Here is a 14,737-nt window from a genome sequence, read left to right on the forward strand (position 1 = left end):
TCTCCCAAGATTTAATTAACCACGAGCTGGGAGTCGCTGTAGCAATGTATAGCTTTGTCCTTGAGCTCTTTTGCTATTCGTAGTCCCGCAAGTAAAGCCTCGTACTCAGCTTCATTATTAGATGCTTTAAAGCCGAACCTTAACGCAGAGTGAAATTTGCTCCCTGCAGGGGTGATCAGAATAACTCCTGCCCCCGCTCCATTTTCATTTGATGACCCGTCGACGTAAAGTTTCCACAGCTCGTGGGCCGTGGTTGTTACCTCGTCGTCGGCTATACCGGTGCACTCCACTATGAAATCCGCCAACGCTTGTGCCTTAATGGTCGTTCTCGGATGGTAGGTGATCTCGAACTGTCCGAGCTCAACAGCACACTTTAGGAGTCGACCAGACGCCTCTGGTTTAGACAAGACTTGCCTTAATGGTTGATCTGTCAGTACATGGATAGGATGTGCCTGAAAGTAAGGGCGGAGCTTGCGAGATGAGTGGATTAGACTGAGGGAGAGCTTCTCCATCAGTGGATATCTTGATTCTGCCCCCAGTAATCTTTTACTGATATAGTAGACGGGTTTCTGTAATTTCTCTTCTTCTCGTACGAGCACCGCGCTTATCACGTGTTCGGTAGTTGAGAGGTATAGGAATAGTACTTCCCCCGTCTCAGGCTTCGATAGGATGGGCGGTTCGGCTAAGTGCTTTTTGAGCTCCTGAAAGGCTAGCTCGCACTCATCTGTCCATTCGAACTTCTTACTTCCTTTTAATAAGTTGAAGAATGGGAGACCGCGGTCCGTTGACTTCGAGATGAACCTGCTCAAAGCTGCCATCCTGCCAGTCAAGCTTTGAACATCTTTATGTTTCCGAGGCGAAGGCATATCGATCAGGGCCTTTATTTTGTCGGGATTAGCCTCGATCCCACGAGAATTGACAATGAAACCCAGAAATTTTCCTGAAGACACCCCAAAAGTGCACTTCTGAGGATTCAACTTCATGTTGTACTTTCTGAGCACGCCAAAGCACTCTTCAAGGTCTTCAACATGGTTCTTGTTAAGTTGAGACTTTACAAGCATGTCATCAACATAAACTTCCATGTTGTTCCCTATTTGCTTTGAGAACATCATGTTTATGAGCCGCTGGTACGTGGCTCCGGCATTCTTCAGTCCGAATGGCATGACATTGTAGCAGTAGAGCCCTTTATCTGTGATGAAGCTCGTATGCTCTTGGTCGGGGGCGTGCATGGGAATCTGGTTATATCCAGAATAGGCATCTATGAACGACATCAGACCATGCCCCGCCGTGGCGTCTACGAGCTGGTCAATTCTCGGCAGGGGAAAACAGTCTTTTGGGCAGACCTTGTTGAGGTCCGAGTAGTCAATGCACGTTCTCCACGTCCCATTGGGCTTCGGGACCAACACTGGATTGGCCACCCAGTCAGGGTAAAAAGCGTCCCTTATGAAATTATTTGCTTTCAGCCTGTCCACTTCCTCCTTTAGCGCTTTCTTTCTGTCCTCATCCAGCTGCCTTCGCTTTTGCTGCTTCAGGGGAAAGCTTTTGTCTATATTCAATGCGTGGCTCGCTACATTAGGGCTTATTCCCACAATGTCAGAGTGTGACCACGCGAAGACATCCTGGTTTTTCTTCAGAAAGCAAATTAATTGCTATTTTGATTCGTCTTGGAGGTGTTTTCCGACCTTCACCTTCTTTGAGGGATCAGCTTCCTCGAGCTGAACCTCTTCGAGCTCTTCCAAAGGTTGGAGGTCAACCTTTTCCTCAATCCTCGGATCGATCTCCTCATCAATTTCTAAAACTGTCCCATCTTTATTTTGTATGACAACGAGTGCTTGAGCGCTCGTTTGTTTCTTTCCCCTCAAGGAAATGCTGTAGCACTCCCTTCCTGCCAATTGATCTCCTTTCAATGTTCCGACCCCGCTCGGAGTTGGAAACTTAAGGGCTAGATGCCTTACAGATGAAACTGCCCCCAGCCCGACCAGGGCGGGTCTCCCAAGCAATACATTGTAGGCAGATGGTAACTCTACTACCACGAACTCCATCATCTTGATCACCGAGACTGGATAGTCTCCCAAGGTCACAGGGAGTTCGATGGACCTCATACAGGCGGTTCCTTCTTCAGAAAAGCCGTACAAAGTGGTTGCACAAGCCTTCAGGTCGCGAAGGGAGAGTCCCATTTTCTCTAGTGTTGCTTTATAAAGAATGTTTACTGAGCTCCCATTGTCTATGAGAACTCGGCGCACTCTTTTGTTGGCAAGCTGCAGGGTGATGACAAGTGGATCATGATGAGGGAACTGGACATGGGAGGCATCTTCCTCGGTGAAGGTTATAGGCTGAGTTTCAACCCTTTGGCTTTTTGGTGCCCTTGGTTCGGGTTCATAAGGAGACCCGTCCCCTGTCTTCAGCTCATTCACATATCGCTTTTGAGCATTTCTACCCCCTCCTGCGAGATGAGGACCTCCCGAGATGGTTATTACGTCCTCTCCATCTATCGGCGGAGGCCTGTCTTCTTCCCGAGATCGGGAGTTATTATTCTGTGCTGCTGGAAGCGCGGCTACTCTCTGGCTGGCAGTAGTCTGTCCAGTACTCTGGTTTTTGACATACTGCCGGAAATAACCTCTCGAGATCAACCCTTCGATCTCGTCTTTCAGCTGTCGGCACTCATCAGTTGTGTGTCCGGTGTCCCTATGAAACCGGCAATACTTACTGGAATCCCTCTTGGACTTTTGATTCCTCATAGGGTCCGGACGCCTGAAGGGGACCTGGTTTTCATTAGCCAGGTATATATTTTCCCGAGACTCATTGAGCTCGGTGTGTACTTTATATATGGAGTAATACCTTTCTCCTTTCTTTTTCTTTCCCCCTTCAGCCTCGGGGTTACTTCCCTCGCTCTTTTTCCTCTTAGAGGGATTCTCTGAGGTAGGCTGTGAAGTTACTGGATCAGCCGAGGTTGAGGCGGAGTTAATGTTTATCGTTGTAGTTTCGGTTTGCGAGGTTGCTTTTAGCGTTGACCTCGCCTCCTCTACATTGACAAATCTCTGCGCCCGCTTGTTAAACTCGGTTATTGACCTCACCGGTTTTCCTTGCATGTCATCCCAAAGGGCACTTCCAGGCAACACACCAGCTCGGATAGCCATCAAATGCCCACTGTCGTCCACATCTCGTGCTCGAGCGACCTCTAGATTAAATCTTGTCAGGTAGCTTTTCAGTGTTTCACCTGGCTGTTGCCGGACGTTAGTCAAAGTGGACACCTCTGGTCTGACTCCCATCATAGCCCGGAACTGCTTCTTGAAGTCTCTAGACAATTGATCCCACGAAGTTATCGAGTGTCTCTTGTACTTCTCGAACCAACTCTTGGCAGGTCCGGCCAATGATGTCGGAAACAACATGCACCTGAGCTCGTAACCTACGTTACTGGCTCTCATAATAGTGTTGAACGTACTTAGGTGGCTACATGGGTCGGTTTTTCCTTCAAACGCTGGGACGTGAGGAATCCGGAACCCTTGAGGAAACTGAGTGTTAGAAATATTGGGAGCAAACGGCTCGAGCTCCTCATCAGAGTCCTCGTACCGACCACTCCCTCGTTCATTCTTCAAAAGCCTAAAGGCTTTTTCGAGCTGATCAATCCTTTCTTGGACTGGGTCCTTAGGTGGTGCCTGGAATTGATAGTCATTAATCGCGATCCCAGGCTCGCGTCTCCGTGAGGGATCTCTACGCCCATTCAGATGATTCCTTAGATCCGGATTTGTCTGATCTCCTTTCCCCCTGCTTTGATTCAGATGATTTCGCAGGTCAGGATGTCTCTTGTGATTTCCGGTATTTTTACGACCTCGGTCGTGTTTACTGACAGACCTAGTTTCTCCGGACTCATCACTGGTGAAACTCATTGATCGGTCATTTCGTGGTGGATCCTTTCTACGTCGCCTTGTCTCCGCAGTGCGAGATCAGGACGTCTGACTTCTCTCAGATGGCGCGCCTCTCCGCTCCTGGAACGTCTCCCTGTTTCCTTGTCTTTCCCCCGCACGCCCTTGATCCTGATCTCGAACAGGTTGAGCGTTTCTGCGGGGAGGTGAAGGATATCTTATGGGAGACGAAGGGAATCGTATTGGTGACGGTGGTTGTCATCCTTGCCTCGGCCTAGAGGGTCCAGAATTTGCCCGAGATGGGCCAATTTCGTTCGGTGCACTACCAGGAACCTGAGTCCGAGCCTCGGCAGGAGCTCGGTTGTTCTCAGTTCCTGCAGGCACTCCCACAGGTGGATTAGGCGGGACCCGAGCTCGGGTACTCCTCTGAGGCCTAGAAGGAGCAGATGGCTCTGCTGGTGCTGGAGGTTGTGCCGGCCTCCTTGTGGCAGCATTTTTTCGTGGACGTCCACGGGGCCTCCGGGGAGGAACGTGCACGTCCCTTGGAGGAGGGACTTGGTCTTCGCGCGGAGGCAGGGGCTGAGCCACCTGCGCCTCTACGGCTATCCTAGTCAACTCCTCGTTACGTTTGTTGGCTTCTGCCAACAACTGTTTCAGCTGCCGATTCTCCAATTCTACAATAGGGACATAACGTTCAGGGTTATAGTACATTTCATCATCCCTTGGTTGTGGAGGTGGTCCCCGGGAATCAGAGGACCCACTCCTTTCATCAGCGTCCGGGTACTCCATTGGCTGTTTTCCAGGACGCCTTGGGTAATTTTCTTCAGGAGTGTTTTGATTGTTTGCAGCCATGAATCTCTCAGGGATGGATGCTTGAGGCTCTCAATGAAAGCACCAAACTGTTGACGCCGTTTTTCGTCAACAGATAAAAGAAGAGAGCACGTAAACAATTAAAGACAATGGCCAAAAGAAACAAACGAATCAAACACACGGTTTTTTACGTGGTTCAGCAGTTAAATCTGCCTAGTCCACGAGTCTCTGTTATTAACCTCAAGATTATCTCTGAATAATTCTTTAGCATGAATTCTACAGAGTTTTCTCTCAAGGATCAGAACTTCGGTCCTCTACAATGGTGCATGGCTTCTCTATTTATAGAGAAGGATGCAGAATACTATCCCACATATTTTGGGTAGTTACTCTTTTGTGAATAAAAATAAATGGCTTTAAATGCCTTTAATCAGATAAAAAAGGAAACGTCCCTGATGACCAGGGAACGCATAACTGACTAAATAATATCCCACGATTCTTGGGGATTTACATCAATAAATGAGGATTACATCTCATGTTTACAATATTGTAGATATTCAAGGTGGTTATAGCGTATCTCCAAGACTTTAGCATTTCAGGTTTCATGTCATTATGCGAGCCACTGACATCTCCCGAGCTAACGTTGCTTTCGAGATGGGATATCGAGCTCAAGACCCATGCTCCGAAGTTCCTGAAGATGAAGGTATTCTCGGAACTACCTTTCGAGATCGAGATCATTTTGAGATCACCGCATTCGAGATCATATATCATACTTTGCAGGCTCGACTTACAATCCTAGATCACTCTAATCCTCACGAGACCATTTGTTGCGAACTCAGCTTTCGAGGTCATATTTACTATGGCTCGAAATCTGGGTATAACAACTAGTTAATTCTCCTAAGTCAATTAATCAAGTTTTCTTACTAGAAAAATAATTTACTTAATTATTTTCTCAAACTATAGGGCTTTTAAACCCTCTTTTAATTTATCAACTTAATAATAAATTATTTTTAGAAAGAATAAAAATTCTTTAATAAAAATAATTATCACTAATCTCAAAGTGGTATTTTAGGTCAAAATATTTTTAAGACTTACCAAGTTTTTATCTTGCAATATGCAAAAAATGTACTTTTATCTTAAGTTCCAAAATCCAATTTTTGAACTAAGTGTGAAAACCCAATTTTTTCACATTTTTAACTACATACTTTGTTAGGTTATAACTTGAAATTTACTTACCCAATTGCTACCAAAATTTCTAAATTCCATATTTGGTATGCCATTTAGGTTTTTGTGAAATCTTAGGTCAAAAGGAGTATTTTTTATTGGTAAAAATATTTTCCAAACATTGAGGTAAAAATGACCTTATTTTCAAGTCCTTATTTTATCCAAACTTATGCACTTAATAACTATCAAACCGTTCATTATTTTATTACCAAATTTTACAGTGGAATACTAGGTTATGCCAAGAATCGTTTCACCAAATTTTAGAAAAAACTTAGTTCATTTGACCTATACAGTGGCTGTCCAAACTTGGTCCCGAATTTAAGAATACGAAAAAAAAATTATTTTTTACCTAAACTTTGAAATAGCATAACTCACTCATTTCTAAACGTTTTTTAGTGTTTCGAAAGCTCAAATTTATGTACTCCATCTCAAAAACATCACAGAATAATTTGATTTTAAAAAATAAATATACAGTGGATGCTTGACTCCTTGGAAGTCACAGCTCAAAACTTGTATTTTTGTTTTAGGGTTTTCAATAAAACCCTTAGGGATTTTGGTCCCTATTTTCAAAAATCAACACACAAGCATCATAAAAATTATAAAGCAACTACCATAGCCTTATTACATCACCAATAAGAAACTTTAAGCATTAAATATACAAAATAATGCTTAAAAAATAAAAACCATACAATAACAACCATAAAAAGTAAACTTTTTACCTCTTGTTGTTCTTGCTTTAGGTTTTGATGTTTCTACTAGCTTTGAATCCTTCAAAACCTTAACCAACTACCCCAACAACATAGATAGTTAGCTATTTAAAGATCTATGGTTAAAAAATTTACAAAAGTCAAGTTTTTTTAAACTTTACCTTAAGGAAACTCTTCCTAGACCAAAGATTAAGCTTCCAAGCTTTCTTCATGTTCTTGATAGTTGAAAATGGAGAGAAAACTTGAGAGATAATTTTTTAACAAGATGGGAGTGATTTATGAGAGGGGGGGGGGGGGGGGTGTGGGTTTCGGGGGGAGGGGGGTGGTTGGAAGAGTTTAGACTACTCTAAAATAACTAAAACACTCAAGTCACTACAAAAAAAATGGGCTACGACTTCAGTTTTTAAGGTGGAACTACTTTGTTTTTCGCATAAATTCGCAACCAAAGTAGTTTGGGGCGAAGTAAAAGGTGGTGAAAAACCGAAGTGGGAAATGGATTTTCTACTTCGGTTTATACATAAAAAGCGAAGTAGAAAGGTTTGAACAATTAAGTGCATGACCTATATAAACCTTTCTACTTCACTTTTTATGTGTAAACTGAAATAGATTCCCTACTTTCTACTTCAGTTTATACATAAAAACCGAAGTAGAAAGTCTCCTTCTTCTTCTATTAACCAAATTTAATAAAATTGGATATTAATTATGGTTTTTTTAATGGCCTAATTTTAAATTTATATATATTTGCAATTGGAATTAATTCTATTTTTTTAATGAAATTAAGTTAACTTTCATTCATTAGAAATGTCATCCATAGGGATGGACACAAGTTAGAAAGAGACATGAAAACAAAAACTCTAGCATTTATACAATGTTATAAGTATTTAGGTACAGTAGACATTTATACAATGATATAAGTACTTAAGTAAGATAGTCTAAGCATTAATACATTGACATAAAACTAAACTTAGAACTAAATGAACTTATAAACAAGATAGGCTTACTACTAACTTTGACAAGATATCATCCCGACCCTTAGCGACGATTTGGCTACTACTAACTTTGTCTTTTAGTTCATTATGCAAAACAAACCAATGATTGATTTAATTAGTAGCTTATAAAACCACTTACTTTACTTTACTTTAAAACACTTACAATTTTTTCTACTCCTAGTTCTTTTTCTAAGACATCCAACATATAGAAGTTTAATTATTAAATTTTCCTAAGTCTAAAAAAATTTCGGCAGCATAACAATTGCTTTTAACATATCCCAAAATTTTAAAACATGTAAATAACACATGAAATATCCCAACATGATGTGCAAATCTAAAAAGGAAAACAATTCATAAAATTAAAAAAAAAGGCATAATTTCCTTTTTTTTTTATAGCATATCCTAATTTCATAATTACCTATAAATTCAATACAAACAAATACAAAAATCCACACACATAATTGTATCCTTATATCACCGCCAACACGCAAATTTCCCATAACCTACTTTACTAAATTCAATATGCATGATTTAACTCTAATTTTATAAATAAATATTGCAATAGTAATAAATAAAATTTAAAGATTGCTCACCTCCAATATTACTCTTGAAGTCACTCGAAATCAACACCAAATTGGTCACTAAATCAACAACCCAACTAAAAAGCTTAAAAAAAACAAATAAAAATTAGTTACGTAATTGATCAAACTAGTTACATAATCATCAAACAACATATCAAGCTAGCTAGTTATAGAAAATAAGATCAAATGTCACTAATAATCCAAACATTCTAAGTTCTAGCATTGGCAACAACACTATCTATTGAAGCTATATTTAAAGATTGAAATAACAAGTCATATGCCTTCAAATTAAACACCTCTTTCTTAAAACAATCATATCCTTCAACACCAAACTCACCACTAAATCAACAAGACTATTAAAAAGATTAAAAAAAAAATAGTTACATAATTATCAAACAACATGTCAAACTAGTTAAAGAAAACAAAAATAAGTCACTAATAATCTAAGCGTTTTATGTTCTCTAAGTTCTAACATTAGCAACAACACTACCTAATTAAAATCAAAATAATAATACAAACAACTCATTCATCACATTATATATAAAAAGCTACAACAAAAAATATATTATATATAAAAAAAAAGTCTGATAATAATATAGAAAATTAAAAACAAAATCAATCAACAAAAGATTGAACGATCCATACCTATTTTGAAGCTCAAGAACATATTTGAACCCTAAAAATCCTATCAAAATCGTGTAGGAAACCCCATTTTAGAACCCCAAATAGACCTATTGCAAAAGCCTTTCTTTTTTTCCTAAAAAATGAAAGAAATCAACTGTTAGCCATTACTTAAGTTTTTTAGCAAGAAAACTAGTCAAGAATGATGGGAAAAAAAGGTTAGAAAACCAAACCCTCATCGTAAGACCAAAAATAACGTTTTTTGCTTCTGGGTTTCTTCTTTAGAGAGAGAAGAGGGAAATGATGTCGAAGTGAAAGGGAATAGGGTTATAAAACCCTTTTACTTCGATTTATATATAAAAAGCGAAGTGGAAAGTCCACTTTTCACTTCGCTTTTTATATATAAACTGAAGTAAAAGGGTTTCACAATAAGTAAGGGCCTTGTTTGGTACGTACATTTTTTTACTTCGGTTCTTCCTTAAAAACTGAAGTGGAACCCCCCCCCCCCCCCCTCCCAAATGGTGTGCCAACCAAACACGACCCTTGTCTTATTGCTCTTTTTACTTCTTCTTTTTTTTTTTTTTTATAAAAGTGAAGTACTAGCCTACTTTTTTCAAGCACCATTTCCATAAAGCGAAGTAAAAACTTATTTAAAAGCTTTTACTTCGGTTTTTAATTATTGTTTGTGTAAAAAACGAAGTAGAAGCCTATATTTCTAGTAGTGAGTGTTTTTACATTTAACCACTTGATGCCATTAACCCTAATTTAAATGGGCTTTAAAACTTAATTAATTTGGTCCACACAATTTAAAAATATAACATGGCCGGCCACCTCTTTTCTTTTTATGCATTTATATTATTTTTTCACTTTTTATATAAAGGTTAATAAACATTTCCTTAGAAGAAAAATCCAAAATGACTTTCTATAACCTTTTTCACTCATATAAAGTTTTAAAAACAAAATTTAACATATAATAATTAAATTAAATGTCTATCACATTTAATTTAATTAATCATACAATAAAATTTAACCTAAGGTCCATATATGGAATAAAATTCCCAATTCAGTAAAATTAAGCATTTTGACACAAAACACCCTAAAATTTCCATTTCCTCTTCCATTTATTATTTTTGACCAAAATAATTTTTATGAATCTATTTTATGCCCAAAATATATTTTCCATAGTTTTTCATTTTATTTTCTGAGATTTTTACCCGATTAGGGTTTTTGTGTCGGTCTAAGACCGAAAGTCTTATCTTGACTTTTAATCACAAAATTCATAATTTGGATAGCAATAACTCATGGAAATAAATTCCATACAAATAATATTATTTAAAATAATATTATTTTAAATAATATTATTTTAAATAATATTCTTAACTCGGAGAAAAAATCCCGACCCGAGTCATTTAAAGGTACTCGAAACGCTAGACGTTACATATTAATTGTCTGCGTTGCCAGGTACGACTACACCTAATAATTGTCGGTGTTGCCAGCAAAGGCGACACTTATTAACTGTCGGCGTTGCCAGCAAGAGCGACACCTATTAACTATCGGCGTAACTACCCCTATGCCAACATAGGCAAATACGACAGTTAGTCGACTGTCGTCGTTGCTCAATAGCGACAGTCAAAAACTGTCAGGAAATTCCGTTTTTGTAGTAGTGTCAATCTATGTAGGTTTGACATGCTTAATTATCATATCTATACTAAAACTTGACATTTTCGCTTCACTACAAGAAAAACCAATTTTAGGGGCAACAATGTCAGGGGCGACACTATGTCGCCCCTAATATTAGGATTATTAGAGGCGACATGTTATGAGTCGCCTCTAATATTGGAAAATAATATTAGGGGCGACACGTCGCCCCTGATAATTTGGGAATATATGATGGAAAATTTTCGCGATCTTCTTTTGGGAAAATTTAGCCAAACGGTGTGTTTTAATATTAGGGACGATGCGTCGCCCCTAACATCGTGACACGTCGCCCCTAAATATTGAATACATATACTGAAACCATACCTCTTATTCTCCACTTTCTTGTGCCGACCCTATTTCCCCAAACCGATTTTCTCTCCCTCACTCTTCCCTCTCTCTCCGTCTCGACGGCTCCGTCTCCCTCTCACTCTTCCCCCTCTCTATCGGCTCTGTTTCCCTCTCTCTCTCGGCTCCGTCTCCCTCTCTCTCGGTTCCGTCTTCTTCTCGATCAGCACCGCCTCAGAGCCGCCTCCATCACCGCCTCACAGTGCCGCCTCCACCACCTTTGTAAGTATATATATGTATATATATACATATTATTTATTTATTTATTTATGTATTATATATATATATTATTTTATTTATTTATGTATTTATTATATAAATATATATATAATGTGTCTGTGTGTATAATATATTTATAGTTTTTTATTTATTTATCTGTTTATTTTATAAATATATATAATGTGTGCCATGGTGTGTGTATGTATATTTATATAATTTTTTATAACTATGTATATTATGTTTGTGTAGAAATTGAAAGAGTATCTTTTGGAAAATTTGTGATTATGATATCTCTAATTTTGTGGCATCAAGGTATTTATTAATTTTGCTTAATTATTCTAATTAATATGTGAATTTGTGTAAAAAGTATTATGTTTTTAGTGTTGTTAATATGTAAGTAAGAAAATAAATAAATAATTATATAATTTAATAATAACAAATTTAATAATTTAAAATAAAATAAATAATTTAATCTAATATTAACAAATCTAATAATTTTAAAATGTTAGATAAATAATTTAAAAATATTAATAAATTTAATAATTTAAAAAATTAGATAAATAATTTAATTTAACAGTAACAAGTTTAATAATTTAAAAATAAATTAAAATTTTAATTTAATATTAACAAATTTAATAATTTAAAAAAATAAATGTTCGATAAATAATTTAAAAATAAATTAAAAGTTAGATAAATAATTTAATTTAATAATTGAAAGTTAGATGAATAATTTAAAAATAAATAAATAAACTTAATGTTATAAAATTTAATAATTTTAAAATTAGATAAATAATTTAGTTTAATATTAACAAGTTTGAAAATAAATTAAAAAATTAGCTAAATAATTTGAAAAAAAAAATAGATAGGTTAAATTAATATTAAAAAATTTAATTATTTAGAAATAAATCATATTTAATATAGCTTATAAAACATCATAATTTTTTTATGGTATCATAATTCTTTATAAGACATCATAAAAATAGTTAGTGTTAAAAAATATTTCATTCATGTTGCTTTTCTTTGGTGATAAAATTTGATCACCAAAGAGAGGATATAAGTTTTTTTATATTATCACCTAGTGATAATTTTTTCACCAAAGTTGTTTTAATTAGTTTAATTAAGTTGATAAAAAATATATTTATATTTGAAATGTTTGAAATATTAGAATTTAGTGTTAATATGTGTTTATGTTTAGGTAATATTAGTGTTATTAATATTTATTTAGAAAAAAATAAATTGTGAATGTTTATTAATATGTGTTTAGAAAAATGTATTGTGAATGTGTGTAGAAAATAATGTGTGTTGACTGTTGTTAATATATTTGTAGAAAAATATATTGTGAATATGTGTAGAAAAATGTATAATATATTGTCAATGTTCTAGAAATTTTCTGAATGTCAATTGCAAGCTTTTAAATTTTTGGGATAGCTTAGAATATAGTCGCTATTTTGCTGAAATTTTTGTAGAGTTATGGGAATTAAATAATACAAATTTTTTTGAATAATTTGAATTAATAAAAAAATATAATTTAATTTAATATTACCAAGTTTAATATTTTTAAAATAAATTTAAAAACTATATAAATAATGTAATTTAGTATTAACAAATTTAATAATTTTAAAAATTAGATAAATAATTTAATTGAATATTAACAAATTTAATAATTACAAAATAAATTATATATTTTAATAAATAATTTAAAATAATTATAATAATTATAATTTAATTTAATATTAACAAATTTAATAATTTAAATATAAATTAAAATTTAGATAAATTATTTTAAAATAAAATAATTAATTATATTTTTATTTAATATTAACAAATTAAATAAATTAAAAATTAGATAAATAATTTAAAAATAAAATTAAAAATTAGATAAATAATATTCACAAATTTAATAATTTAAAAATAAATTAAATTTGTAGATAAATTATTTAAAAATAAGCTTGATAGTTAAAAAAATAACTAATTATGAAATAATTACCTATAATTAATTTTATAAGACATCATAAAACAGCTAGTGTTAAAAAATATTTCATTTTTTGTTGCTTTTCTTTGGTGATAAAATTTGATCACCAAAGACAGGATAGAAGTTTTATATATTATCTCCTAGTGATAATGTTTTCTTAATTATTTTTAATCACGAAAAGCCTTAGACCGGTTTGGAGAGGCTGAATCAGTAAGAACTCTTAAATTTGCTTCTCTGAATTATCTAGGACGGTATGTATCTGCATGGATAGTTTGGATTTGTTGTGTACCTATAATTTGATCCAGTACTCATTTTATTGTTTCGTTAATAGAGATTTCAATATGTGTCTCCTTATTTGTTCGTGTAAGTGGGCAAACTTAATTTTAGTCTGCCCACTTATGAGAACCATATGGAGGTGCTGCCGAAATTTTTACATAAACGAAACAATTTTAAGAGTGTAGATTAAATTTTATGTATACTACAAATCTAAATGGGATAGATTCTTTACCCTTATAGAAGTGGAGTGAAAAGGTGGATTAGGGCACACACACACATAGTCAATAATTTTTAATTGTTGTTTATTTATGTATCGTAGATGTCGATCGATAAGAGTTGGACGACATTAAGGAATCGTAACTGTGATGCTTATTGGAACGGTCTCCAAGCCTTCTTGAAAATGGTAAAATAACATTCAAACTGCGACAGGAGAATTTTATGCTCGTGCGTGAGGTGCCTGAATGTTAAACTACAAACTATAGATATGGTGGAGGCTCATGTCTTTGACAAGGGTTTTCAACAAAATTATCAAAAGTGGATTTACCATGGTGAGGTGGAAGCTGATGTTGCCAATGATGTAGTTGAGGAGAATGAAGATGTAGATGAGATGGTTGACGTCGTTGGCGATTTCATCTTACCGACAAATGTAGAGGAAGCAGATGGTGTGTCTGGCAGTCGAATGAGACAGTATTATGACGAGTTGTTCGACGAGATTGAAGCTGAGTTGTATCCGGGTTGTGATTGGATATCATCCTTCAACTTTTTGGCGAATTTGATGCATTTGAAAGTTAGGGGCAAGTGGCCAAATAACTCTTTCGATGAATTGTTGAATTTGATAAAATTTGCATTTCCGAAAGATAATAAAATTCCCCCAACACACTACAAGGCGAAAAAGAAGGTGAGTAAGTTAGGGTCAGGATATCAATCAATCCATGTGTGTAAATACAACTGTTCCTTATTTTATAATGAGTATGCAAGCAAAGATTCATGTCATGTGTGTGGGAGTAGTTGATGGGTCAATGAAAAGAAGAAGGGGAAAAAGGTTCCACACAAGGTGATGCGTTACTTTCCGTTGACTCCCAGATTAAAGCGAATGTACAGTTCAAAACATACAACTAATGACATGTTATGGCATCATACTGGGAAATCAATAAAAGATGGGGTGATGCATCATCCAGTTGACGGGTCTGCAAGGAAAGAATTTGATGTCACACATCCTGATTTTGCAAAAGATCCTACAAATGTTCGTCTAGGCTTGGCTGCTGACGGGTTTAATCCTTTTGGCAACATGAGCTTATCATACAGCATGTGGCCTGTGATTTTGATGAACTACAATCTCCCCCTGGCTATGCATGAAGGAGGAGTATTTTATGCTAACTCTGCTTAATCCTAGGCCAAAATCACTGGGTAAAGACATGGATGTATTTCTAAGACC

Source organism: Humulus lupulus, chromosome 1, assembly GCF_963169125.1.
Source record: "Humulus lupulus chromosome 1, drHumLupu1.1, whole genome shotgun sequence".
Classification (NCBI taxonomy): Eukaryota; Viridiplantae; Streptophyta; class Magnoliopsida; order Rosales; family Cannabaceae; genus Humulus; species Humulus lupulus.